Source organism: Apium graveolens, chromosome 3 (genome assembly GCF_009905375.1).
Source record: "Apium graveolens cultivar Ventura chromosome 3, ASM990537v1, whole genome shotgun sequence".
Taxonomy (NCBI): Eukaryota; Viridiplantae; Streptophyta; class Magnoliopsida; order Apiales; family Apiaceae; genus Apium; species Apium graveolens.
Window position 1 is genome coordinate 11,032,782 of NC_133649.1, and position 13,581 is coordinate 11,046,362.

Here is a 13,581-nt window from a genome sequence, read left to right on the forward strand (position 1 = left end):
TTTGCTGTGTTTTGATATTTTTAAGATTTGTTTTGGGCAGAGTAGATGAAGAAAAGAGTAATGCTATGTACCCAATTTTTTTTAAAAAATAATGGTTAAAATCTATTATCTATTATATATATAATACTGTATGACTTTTGTGGGAAACATTTAATTCAAAATTATTACATTACCTTCGTATTTAAATAAATTTGGAAAAATATTATTGGCATGGAGAATTGAACCATGACGACAAATATGTGATTTCAACCAATTAAGCTAGAGGCTCATTTAACTATATTTTGATAACAGTAACTATTGATTTACATGTTTCTTTTTCTTTTTTTCTTTTTGGTGATTAAACCTATATAAATCAATATTTATATAAAATAAAACTATTCAAAAACTTGGGTAATTAGCTGATTAAAATATAATAACTTTATAATCATGTGTGACAACGGGATTATAATTTTTTTGTGGGAAAATATTTAATTCAAGTTATTATTTTGCTCTCGTATTTGAATAAATATAGAAAAATATTATTGACATGGAGAATTGAAATCATGACACACTTATAACAAATATATGACTTCAACCAATTGAGCTAGAGGCTCATTTGATTATATTTTGATAACATCAACTATTGAGTTAAATACTTTTTTCTTTATTTTGGGTGACTAAACCTATATAATTCGATATTTATATAGAATACAATTATTCTAAAACTTGGGTAATTAGCTAATTATAATATAATAACTTTATACATATATGAAACAACGGAAAATAATTATTTTTTAATTTAAAAATTAAATAAATAACTTTTTATTGATAATATATTATCATATTAACTTGTTGATAATATCGTACCATATAATAATAATTTATTAATTATCGAGAGTCGGGTAATTAATTCACTTCCCGATACTAACTTGATTCTCGTGTAACAACTAGTAGTATAATCAATCCGAATCAAGTCGAAAACTGTTAGGCTCGAATTCAATTAAAAATATTCGGGTTCGTGAGTTCGAGCACGAACTCGAGTTCAACCGAACATTAAACTTCAAACTCGAAATTCGGGTCGTAAAAAGTTCTATAGGCTCACCGAACCTTAAACTTCAAACACGAAACTCGGGTCATAAAATGTTCGATAGGTTCAAATTTTTTAGGGGAAACAAATAATTCGAAATTACTATTTTGCGCCCGTATTTGAATAAATATGTAAATATATTGTTGGCTTGTATAATTGAACCCGTGACACCTATGTTCAAAATATGATTTGAATCAATTGAATTAGAGCCTCATTTGATTATATTTTAATAACATCAAGTAGGGAGTTATATATTTGTTTTTTTATATTGGGGGGCTCAACCTATATAATTTAATATTGATATAAAATAAAATTATTCTAAGACTTAAGTAATTAGCTCACTACAATATACTAACTTTATACTCACACACAATCAAAAGATTATAATTATTTATTTTATTTAAAAAAATTACAAACATTAAATAAATAACTTGTTGATGTTATGTTACCATATTAACTTTTGATAATATATTACTATCTAATAATCATTTATTAATTATCGAGACTTGGGTAATTAACTCATTTCGAAATACTAACTTTATATTTGTGTACAATAACTAAGGGTATTATCAAGTCGAGCCAGGTCGAAAACTTTCAGACTCAAACTCGATTAAAAATGTTCGGACTCGAGCACGAGCTCGGTTTCAGCTGAATCTTAAATCAAGCTTGAAACTCGGGTTGTAAAAGTCCGGTAGGCTGGCGGTTGGAAATCTTGAATCAGTTTCACCAAATATTGACAAAAACTCGAAATATGATACGTTATGCTCGAAATCGATTCTATTAAATATATAAAATATAAATAAAATATTAAATATTTATATACAATACAAATATATTTATATTAAAAAATTGAATCGGTTCGATAAGACTCGTGAAACTTACGAGCCGAGTATTTTGAAGTTCGAGCTCTATTCTGTAAAAAAATTACTATTTTGCCCCCATATTTTGATAAATATGACTCCTAAACATTTAGTATTTTTGGTATCTTCAATTGAAAAAATCATCGTCACTTGATAGAAAACCATTATTTTCAATGGTAAGAGTGCACTCTAAATTTTATATTCGCGACACAATATAAATTTAAGGATGTTCGTCGTTATATTAGTTCTCCTAACATGAATCCCATGAATCCCGCATATGAAACAACATGCAAATACTGTAGAAGTACACAAAAAATAGCAATATTTTTTATAAATAAAGTTAGTCCGTGCCTTGCACGGGTAATCAAACTAGTTTAAATTAAATGCTTAAATTTTTGTATCCAAAATCTTTTAGAATTTAACTAAATACTTTCAAATTTTAATAATTATATCATTTTTAAATTGAATACATTTGAATTTTCAAATTAAAAAGTTACTTTCAAAATTATAATTGAATCCACCTTGTTAATATTTTAAACACAATTTATACAAAACTTTTTAAAGTAATGTTAAAAATTATGATTGAATACTCCTAACTTTTAAAGGGAATTCTATAATTTAAATTGAATATATTCACATTTTAATGAATTACTTAAAATTCAAATTAAATGTAATTGAATTTTCAAGAACAAGACAATTTTTCAAAATCTTAATTATATATTGCATTCCTATTCTACATAAATCTACATTGAATTGGTTAAGTCCACCCCAAGTTCATAAAATAAATAAATTATAATAGAATTTCAATAAAAGCACTATATTTTAATATTTCAAAGTTAGTAAATTTTGAATTCCACCACTTTTTATTATATTGTTTATAATTTATATTTGCATATCTCTTAATTTTAAAAATTATTTAAAATTTATAATTTTTTTAAATTTGAGTTGAATGTCATCAAATTTTAAAGTATTATATAATATTTTTCATCAAATGCACCTAGGCTTTTTCTAAATCTGAACTGAATACTTTAAATTTTTATAAATTAAAAAAAGACTAATAAAAATTGAAAAGCAAAAAAGAATATATATTCTAATAACAATGCTACCTTATCATAGTGTGGCTGGCCACAAAAGTGTGATTATTACCAATGGAGACGACCCATCTTTATTCCCTTAAAATTATTCAAAGGTGTCGAGTCATTAGTAAAACATTATTTAAGACCAAATTTTTGGTACCAATTTGATAAATTTGATATGACTGGCACATTACTCTTATACTAAACACACAGTAATATGAAACAAATGTCTTTTAATCTTTTTTTTAAATGAAGATATACCGGCCCTTCACCTAAAATTAATGAGACTCATAAACATGACCAGCCTTGACAAGGATTTAGTGGAAGCCCAAAATCAACATTGGGCCATGTTTTAGTTGAAGCCCAAAATCAACCTTGGGCCAGGGTATAGAAAAAAACCCCAAATAAAACCCTGCTCGCCTAGTTTTCTCCGAATGCGATTTCCTATATATACGGTGGTGTAATATCCCTACTATTCGCCCCCGTTAATCACGGCCGCCAAACTTTCCGGATTTATATCGTCTCCGGTCACATTCCGGCGCTCCTACAGCTACACTCATCCGAATCGGTACGATACACACTTGTACGATAAAAATTTCATGCATTTACGTATCTTAAATTATTTGTTTAATCGTCACGTATCTTGTCAATCATTCGTTTTAGGTGTTATTTGTAAGCTGATTAAGTTTATTGATGAAATTTACAACTTGTATGTCTTCAATTGTGTTTGTTACAGTGTTTTGTTTATCGGAAAAATCGATCTCATCTCGGGCGCTCCTACAGCTAAACTCATCCCTAATCGGTACGATACACGCTCTTGTATATATGTATATATATAAACATTTCATGCATTTACGTGTATGCTTGTATGTATCTTATCAATCAATTGTTCTAACTGCGTTATTTGTATGCCAATTACGTGTAATTGATGAAAATTGCACTTGTATAACGTGGAATGTGTTTGTTACAGTGTTTTGTTTATTGAAAAATATCAATGAATGTAGAGATTAAGTGGTTGCTGAATTAAACTGTATTAGTTATTAGATAAGAAAGTTCAAGTTTGTTGAGAATTTTCAGATTTAAGTCTGTTTAGTGGATAATGGAAAGAGGACCATGTTTTAATAGAAGTAGAACAACTTGCTATATTCACCGAGGGCAAGGAATATTTGTGATTATGGTAGCTTAATAAAATGGTAATTAGGTTTAATTGATATCGAAAGTCGTTTAAGAAAAGTGTGTGTTATTTAGATGCCTTGTTAAATTTTACTGATTTATAGTTTAAAGGTAAGCGAATTTATGAAAATGTTTACCGTTAATTGTAAATGTGTCATATTTATGTGTAACCAACAGGTATACCGAAATTGGTGATTGTGATGCTAATTCCTGTGTTATTTTTGGGATTTGTCTGTTGATTAAGTGTAACTGATGAAACTTACATCTTACATCTTGTATAATGTGAAATGTGTTTGTTACAGTAAAATTGATGAATGTAGTGATTAAATGGTTTCTGAATTGTGAATTGTGATTAAATGTAGTGTTATTTGTGGTGTTTGTATGATGATTGATGAAACATCTTGTATATCTTATTTGTTAAAGTGTTTTGTTTATCGAAAAATCGATGAATTTAGAGAATTTAGAGTTTAAATGGATTTTGAATTCTGATTGCATTTGTTATGCAATTCGAAAGTTAGAGTTTTTCGAAAAATTTTAATTTAATTTTGTTAAGTAGAAAAAGGACTATAATTTAATAGAAGTAAAACAACTTACTATATTTAAGGGAGGTTCTGATAGCTTTATAACATCCTAATTAGCTTTATAACATCCTAATTAGGTTTGATTTACAATATAAAGCTAATTAAATATTTTATGAACACTATGATCCATTCTTAAAATGATATTAAGTTTTTAAAAACTCCGATGGCATTGTTAATTATATTCTAATTATAATTATAAGTGATAATTAATTTTCTTATATCGCACAAAATATATTAAATTGCTTATCAATATCTAATGCATCATATTATTGTGCAGGTATACATAAATCGGTAATTGTGTGACAGATGTTAATTACTGAACCAGGTAGGCGGCATCGGAACAGGATCCCTTAAATCCATTAAGAGTTAAGTCCAGACGTGCATATTGCTCTCGCTTAAGGTTAGATTTTAATCTTGTGCTAATATGTGCAATAACTTCTTCGTTAGAATATGTTTTAGTGTTGTACTTTGTTGCATAAATTTTTTCTTATCATGTTGTCAAGAGAATTATATGCTCGTACGAAATCAACTATTTTACAATGTGGGTCATGCGAGCATTACTATTGTGATGATACCCCAAAATATCGCTCACATAAAGAGACAATATTAAAGTTATTATAATTGTGTAATAATCAAGCGTAAATGATGTGATAGTAACCGTGCTCATGTATAATGAGACAAACTAAATAAGATTATAAAATTTTAGATTTCAAATTTGGAAACAAAAATCACAAGATTATGTGGGTTTTTATTTGGGGTATGCGGAGAGGTTTTAGGGAGTGCAGTACTTGATGACTAACCCTAATAAAATAGTTAATTATTAAAGCTTTATGTTTTATGGATATGATCATGAGAATAGTAAATATATATTTTCATAATTAGTAGCAGCCAAACCATTTGTTGGCTACCATGTAGAATTAACTATGTTTAAATCGTTTGTTGTAGTTTATATTTTTCTATCGTGTAGTTAGGTTAAACGTCAGAGTTTATATACTTAAAATCTTGTACATGCCTGCACATGTTTTATCTTTGGGATTATCTGTTAAAACTGAAATCATTTGATTTTGATACCAGTATATGAGTCTTAAAGAAAATTGAACTCAACTAGCAACTGAAAGGAACCTGGAAACATATACCTTATGATTATTATAAATAAACTACACTTATGGTAAACTACTAGTGCTACATAAAGCAAGTATGAAGTACACCTAATTTCTCTACTACATTAAGGTAGTCACTAATACAAATGAAATTTTCTTTTATTTTCACTATCCATCATTCTCCCCTTGTTGTCTATGTTAATTCGGTATGAGAATTATGGTCGGAACTCCCATGTCGATATAACACAACACGGGCATGTTACGAAACCCTTTCCGAATTCGTCAGTTAAAAAATCGACACTTCTTTTCACTCGCGTGTAAAATTCAAAGGTCGTCAAATAATTCATCCTACAGAGATACCCGAAATAATGGATGACTTAAAAGATTAAAAGATAAAGAATAAATGATACAAAAAAGATGAATTAAGAGGCTCAAGTTTATATCAGAAAGACAATGACATATAAGAAAAAGACATTGTCGTACTATGTGATGCGATGCTACATTGATATTGTCTCATCAAAAAGATATGGACAACTTTGCTTAAAAAAGAGAAAAACTTCTAAAGGACCTTGAAGATAGGGGCGAAGTAGAAGTGGTAGGGATGGGATGTCAAGCTAGAGGACGAGTTTGATGAAGAATTGGCTGATCCGATGGAAAAGTACATCAATATCGGTTAAGAAGAATGGCACTAGAATTGTCTCGTGGAGACCTGAAGAGAGCGGCAACACAAGATCTAAAAACTAAATGCATTCAAAAATTATGAAAACTAATAATTTTTTGATAAAACTCGTGATAGACGCTTTAGACTTTAAATCAGAACTGTTTACCATAAACTTGAGGTGTAACAAAAAACTAAGTGATAACAAATGGCAAGTTTCAATATGCTTTTTGTACGTCTTTGTGATAAAAAGTTAATATTCACCTTTTTCATCTCTTAAGTTCAGTATTTTTTTATTCATTTTTTTACCAAATACTTCACATTATCGGGTGGTCATATTAATTTTATATCACACATTCATGTCATGTCATGCCAATGTTGTGTAAGCAACCATGATGCAAGATAGACAAAACGAGTTGTTTTAAAGAAAACCGTTCTAAAGAAAACCTGTAAAAAAACCTTCATCATAAAGACTGTTTTTTCAAAGAAAACCACATAAAAAACCTTTATCACAAAGACCCACAAAAAGCAAATAGAAACTTGCCTTGTTTAATCACTTTGTTCTGGGTTTCATCTCAAGTATATGCTAAACAGTTCTGATCTTCAGCCTAAAGTGTCATATCACGAGTTTCATCAAAATTTATCAGTTTTCATAATTCTTGAATGCATGTAGGTTTTAGATCTTGTTGTGCTACTGCTATCTTCCTGTCTCCCCAAGACACATATAGCGCTATTCCTCTTCATCGATATGACTGTACCTCTTCATCAGATGAGCCAACACTTCATCAAACTCCTTGACATCCTCTTATACTGCTGTCGCTTCAACTCCGCCTTCCTATCTTTAAGATCTTTTAGAAGTTTGTCCCTTTCTTCAGCAAAGTTGTCCATATCTTTTTGCTGAGACAATATCAATGTAACATCATGGTCAATTCTATTTCAAAACCCAAAGAAAAGAAGATGTGTAACATAATGAATGTAACCAATTATGACTACGAATCCGGTGGAAATTATCAAATCTTACAATCTATAATCTAGCTAGATTGTCGGATATGATCACAATGAACTTTGTATAGTTAGAAATAATCACTGTCAAAACCACATGTATTATGGTAACTAATCTAGAAACTGACCCAACAATTACTTTGTCATCCATCTTGGCTAATATTGCAGTAAGGAGAAAGAGACAAATATTTCAGACATGTAGAAAAATCCTACAGGAGATATCTGACGGATTCTGCTAATTCGGGATGTGAACCAAGTTGTGGCGCCAGGAAAATAGCCACATCAGAAAGACATTCAAAGTATGTATTTAAATAATTGGTGTTGATATTAAATTCTATAGGGATATTAACAGTATAAAAGGAAAATCCAATGGCAATTTGGTCATGATATTCTAGTTAAAAGTGATATTTTTCTAGTCCTCAGAAAGAAAGTGGAAGGGTATACACCAAACAACGGTTAGGGATACGAAAATAGTGTGGACGTCCTTGATGACAATCATAAATAAATTACTCGACAAGGATGACAATGGAAATGTAATATTTCTTTTATTGTGATATTGGATAATGCTCCCTTTATTTATTGAATGACAAATATGGGTTCCAATGGGGAAGCGGTCTACAGTGTGATGTTCAATCGTATCTTTGTCTGTTTGTTCCTTGTGCCTTGCCTTTTTAAAGGAGAGACTCGAGTTTATTCACGAAGCCGGCAATGAAAGGGAAGAAAACATTGAGAAGAAACAGAAAGTCATAAGAGAGAGACAGATGATAATCTATACGGAAAATCCTTACTCGGCAGGTAAAATGCAAATATTACGTGAACGGTGTTTCTCATGTTTATGCATGTGAAATAGTGGAACGGTGGGCATCTTATATTCCGACAAAAAAGAATACATGCATAAAGATGAGTGTTGCCGTTCACATACAATTTGCATTTTACCTGAATTGACGATCCGCTATCGAAGAAGGATTTTGCATATAGATTATGATCTTTCTTTTCTAATTCTGTATCTTCTCAAAGTTCTCCTCCCTTTCATTGCTGGCTTCGTGAATAAGCCCGAGTCTCTCTTTTAAAAAGGTAAGGTACAAGACACAAACAGACAAAGATATAATTGATCATCACACTTAGGCCGCTTTCCCATTGCAAGCTACATTTGTCACTCTATAAATCAATGGTGCATTATCCAAATCATATTAAATAAAATTTACCTTTCCATTTTCATCTTTGTCGAGTTGTTTATTCGAAATTGTCACCATGGGCGGCCACACTGTTTCCCTAACAACACTTCGGTTAATACCCTTCCTCTTTCTGTCTGCCGACTTCTCCTGCACGGAAAACGGAGGTTCCCCTCCTACAGCTCCTCATCCAACAGTTTAGCAAGTACCATGTGGGACTTTGCCTTTATTTTTTGCATGGTCACCCCTAGTGGGATTTCAAGAACGAATGTAATGGTCGAGGTTTTTCCTAAAAAATTTCTGTGCAAGAGCGATGACGTATGCGTAAGAGTGGTGATGTATGTACTTGACAAATAGGAAGAGTGTCCAAAAGTTCATCTTTTAATGGTAAACACTAGTATATAAAATGGTGGGTCAAATGTGAATAAGTTTGTGAAATTGAATTCCTCATATAATTGTATTTAATGTGCTCTATTAGAAAAGTATCATATTCCATACTTCGCCTATGATGTTAAGAACTAGGGAGGGCAGCAGTTCTCTTGTCTCAGGTCTCCGAGTGGTTTAAAATTTATCCCTAGGCGAGCCATTGATTAAGGTCGAACTTTTGAAACTGCTAAAATTTCTTGTAACCACATGATCCATTTAATTCAGGTAGCATAGCTGTAGTTCAGTCAAGGAGAGACCCTAACTCGATTTTGTAAAAGATCTTCTCAATGTAGATGTGAGGATGATACCAACGTTTTATTTGTTATGTTTAAGGCCACTGATGATTTCCGAATTGATTAATATAGTTCTGAAACTGTCTTCCCTTTGATTAAACCAGTCTGTTACTCAAAGATAAGACTATCCATAATCATATTGGACACGATATTTAGTAGGAGTTCAGTTGTGCAATTGATAAGTTTAATAGTTCCAAAATATGTTGGTCCGAGGGCATCCTATTTTTGAGGTAAATGTGATGAAGGGTAATATAGATGTATTACTTTGACAATTTTCCAAGTTGCTAACTCCTTTAGTTGAAAGAGAAATCAGACGAGTTTTCTTTTTCGGTGTATTTGTTTTTAAGACAGCAGGCACAGGGATAAAATTTTCATAACCGGATTATTCCTCCTTTTGACAAAGACGTGATGAAACACTCTAACCCCTCCCCCCCTCCCAAAACAGAGATCCATAAATCTTTGGTTTGTGTCTCGGCGAGCTGAATTATTGGTCATAGAGTTTGTTTTGTTTGTTGAAGCTGTGGATTATATTCAAGGCTGTTGTCTAGTATCTCATTTTCTTTACCCAATTTTTCCTCCTTTCAACAATAACTTGATGAAACATTTTGATACTCCCCCCTCCCCCCTCACCAAACAGAGATCCTTGTGCCTCGGCGTCCTGACTTTTTGGTCATAGAGTTCGTATTGTTTCTTGAAACTTTGGATTATATTTAAGGCTGTTCTCTAGTTTATTAGCCTCTGCAAGGTTTGCTTCCGCCTGCTATATTTGGATATGGATTTCTGTGTTCTTAAATACATTAATATTCCGGCCTTTGATAGTCTTTCTGGTCATCTTAGAAGTTTGGTATTGCTGTGAATATTGTCCCAATTAACTGACTATTGAGTGATGTTTTCTACTATATAGGAGAGAAATGAGGTTTATTTTATGTTAGGAACTCTGAATTGTGAAGTCTACTATAGTTACCAATGCAGGCCTAGTGCAGAGACAATGCAAGTGAATACGGAACACACTATGACATATAATGAGATTATATCTTATTAAATAGGTTATAAAGTTGTACGGCTGAATTTACATTAACCTTATCTTAAATTTTGAAACCATTAGAATAGAAATGAAAGATTCGAAATTCAGGATATATATATAGTGTGATATATATAAAGTGATATTTATATCTATACAGAATGTAAACCTATGAACTAACAAGAAATAACAGACCTTATCATTTCTTGTCAAAATATAATTTTTTTCAAGTACTTGGACTCGTTTTTGTAGTCAGATCGTGCGATCATCAAGTGAAGTTGTGTCTTAATGTTCCTTTAATATTTCTTTCAGTATATATCTTAGACTGCATGTACTTTATCTTACTAAATTTCTTTTAGTAAGCTTTCTGTTTTTTTCCGCATATAACTAGATGTTGCATTTTTGAATAGAATGGAGGATGAAATCAGATATTAATCAGATCATGTGTTGTTATGAAACTATTCTTTTTATGCATTTATTTTGAGGTTTTTTACAGGTGTTTTCTCCTCCTCCCAATCTGCTAAGTTTGCTGCTTTTATACTCTTGTAAATGGATCCTTCTTGGGCATTCTGTCCATGGGCTTTCATCGCAAGCCTGGAATATTGAGGCCCGACACTGAATAGTGTCCCGGTTAACAGACTACTGAGTGATCTGTACTCTACGAGATAGCAATACAGGAGTGATCTGTACTCTACGAGATAGCAATACAGGCCTAGTGCAGAGAAAGAGTTAATACGGAACATGGCTCCTCACAAGATATGCAGTATTGCATACATAAATACCAACGTACTAAAAAAATAAAGTTTTCCGATATACCAGCGGAACCTTGTGACCCATCAGAACATGAATTAAAAAAAATTCCAGTTGACTAATAGATCACAAACAAAATTAAGGTGGACCATTATCATGCAATGCATTATGCATGTCTCGTTGTGCACTTTAAAGCAACTTGGCTATACTAGAATCTTACCTTCTCAATATTTTCTTGAATGGCATACTTGCAGTTGCAGGAACACTGGCAAATTCCAGTTATATATATCTGCACCACTAAAACCAACAGTAACGGGCAAGAGCTAAAAGTTTAACATCTTTGGAGACAGGGAACTTCCGCGGGCATGCTTTGAAAATCTGAAGGCTAGAAACATCATTTGGAAGCGGGATGTAGATTAACTGTTTCTGTCATCCTAGCCTGAGCAGGATGGATGAATTGATATCTGGTATGTTTGTTGCAACTTCCATGTGAACTGCTGACTGCAACGCTGGATTGAGAGGCTCCATTTCATGTTTTCCATGGATAGATCCAACTTACATAGCGCATTGTTGGAGCAGCATCTGAGTTGCAAACTTGCAATGGAATCGAGTTCATCAAAGGAAAGGACATCTGGAGCTGACTGTCGGGCCTTGTCAAAAATAACAACTGAGGCACTTTGACAGATAAAGTTGGCCTAACATTCATTAGCAATAGCGTTGGCAACTGGCAAGTAAAATGTTTTACCACGTATAATTATAAAGTTGGTCTTGACATTTATTAGCAATAGTCTTGGAGTATGACAGAAGATAAATGATAAATCAGAACTACTTTACATGGCAAAATTTCTCAGGATGATTTACTGAATATATAGTCCCCCTCTTTTTTGACATCAGGTAGGTAGTCCCCCTAATACATGATATCTTGTCTAAAAATTATTTATTGTAGGTTTATAATTTTCTATTATATTTTATCTAAAAATTTGAATTCCACTTCATTATAAATGAATTTTTTTCTACTTCAATAATATTCTTCTAATTCTAATAAAATTTGACTTAATTTCAAAACATAAAAAACACTAAGAAAATAAATACATATCAAGTACATATCTACTAGTACGTTGCATATCTGATCGATGCTACTCGTGTATAAATAATCTATGGGTAAGTCAAGTTTTTTTTAAACTACTTCAAAGTTAGTTAATTTTTAAATATCACCCAATACTAATAGATTGTTTGTATTTCATATCAAATATTTCTCATATATTTTTAAAATTCTATAAAATTCTATAATTTAAATTCAATATCATTAAATTTAAATTTTTATTATTTTTTTGTTAAATGTACCTAATTTAAAAAAAATCTAATAAACATCTAAATTGGAAAGCGAAGAAAATGTGATAATGTAATCTATAACAAACTTACACACGAGTGTAAAATAATATTATTTAATCTTGTGAATTATGTTATTTGAGGGAAAGATGCAAGCATTTTTTAAGTATAAAAAACTAACAATTTGTGAAACTATATAATTTTTTGTAATTAAATAAGTAAAACCTCCATAAATAATATACTTGGAACCGGAAAATTTCATTAATTTAGAAAGGTATTAATTAATGGATAAATTAATAATTATTAATTAATGGAAAGTTTTCAGCATTAAAAATAAAATTTTATTTGTTTAAATATATATAGAATAAATTATCCTAATTTATGTAATATATATATATATATATATGCTAAAAATTTAATATAAATTGCTAATATTTAGTGTACATGTGGTGATTTGATTCTTAGGAATGATGTTAATACGATTTTAAATACGGAATGATAACTTACAAGTGAAAATTTACTAAGCGTATCAATAAGAGTTAGTAACTTTTAAATTAGTTTTAAATTTGCTAAACTTTTTGAATTGAATGGAAAAAGTTAAGATTAAGTTCAAGTTTAAGTTTTAAAGAAAAATAGATAAAAAGACAATTATATTTGATATAATTGTAATAAATATATTTTATAATTACTATGAATTATTAATTTAAAATATTATTTGGTTTATATTTTTATACATGGATTTTAAATAAATTATTACTTTTATTTTATCAAAATTGATCAATTTTTGAACTGATCTAAATTGAGACGGGAGAAAGATATTATTTAAAAAAATATATTAATTTAATGAGTTTTAATTTAAAGTGTTCTCATGATAAATTGCAGTAGCAAAAAATAATATAAATATGACCAAAATTGTGTCACGGCCTAGAAAATAAAAGCCCAAAATTAACTTTCGGCAAAGGTTTACAAAATGAAAACCCAAAATAAACCTTATTACCTCACAAAACTCATGTAATTCAACGATATAGATGATATTTAAAAAAACATTAAATTGTATGAAAAAATTAACAAGAT

General features: G+C 30.4%; 1 long non-coding RNA gene across 2 annotated transcripts; it reads left to right on the forward strand.

Moving 5' to 3' along the window:
• The first annotated feature begins 3,432 nt into the window (after positions 1-3,432).
• Positions 3,433-12,073, forward strand: LOC141711666 (uncharacterized). Of its 2 annotated transcripts, XR_012571430.1 has the most exons (6): positions 3,433-3,570; positions 3,739-3,804; positions 5,034-5,156; positions 7,685-7,815; positions 10,925-11,321; positions 11,433-12,073. It is a non-coding gene; the product is annotated as an uncharacterized LOC141711666 (long non-coding RNA). The 2 variants fall into 2 exon arrangements; XR_012571429.1 differs by lacking the exon at positions 10,925-11,321 and having other exon boundaries at positions 11,433-12,071.
• Positions 12,074-13,581: the final 1,508 nt, after the last annotated feature.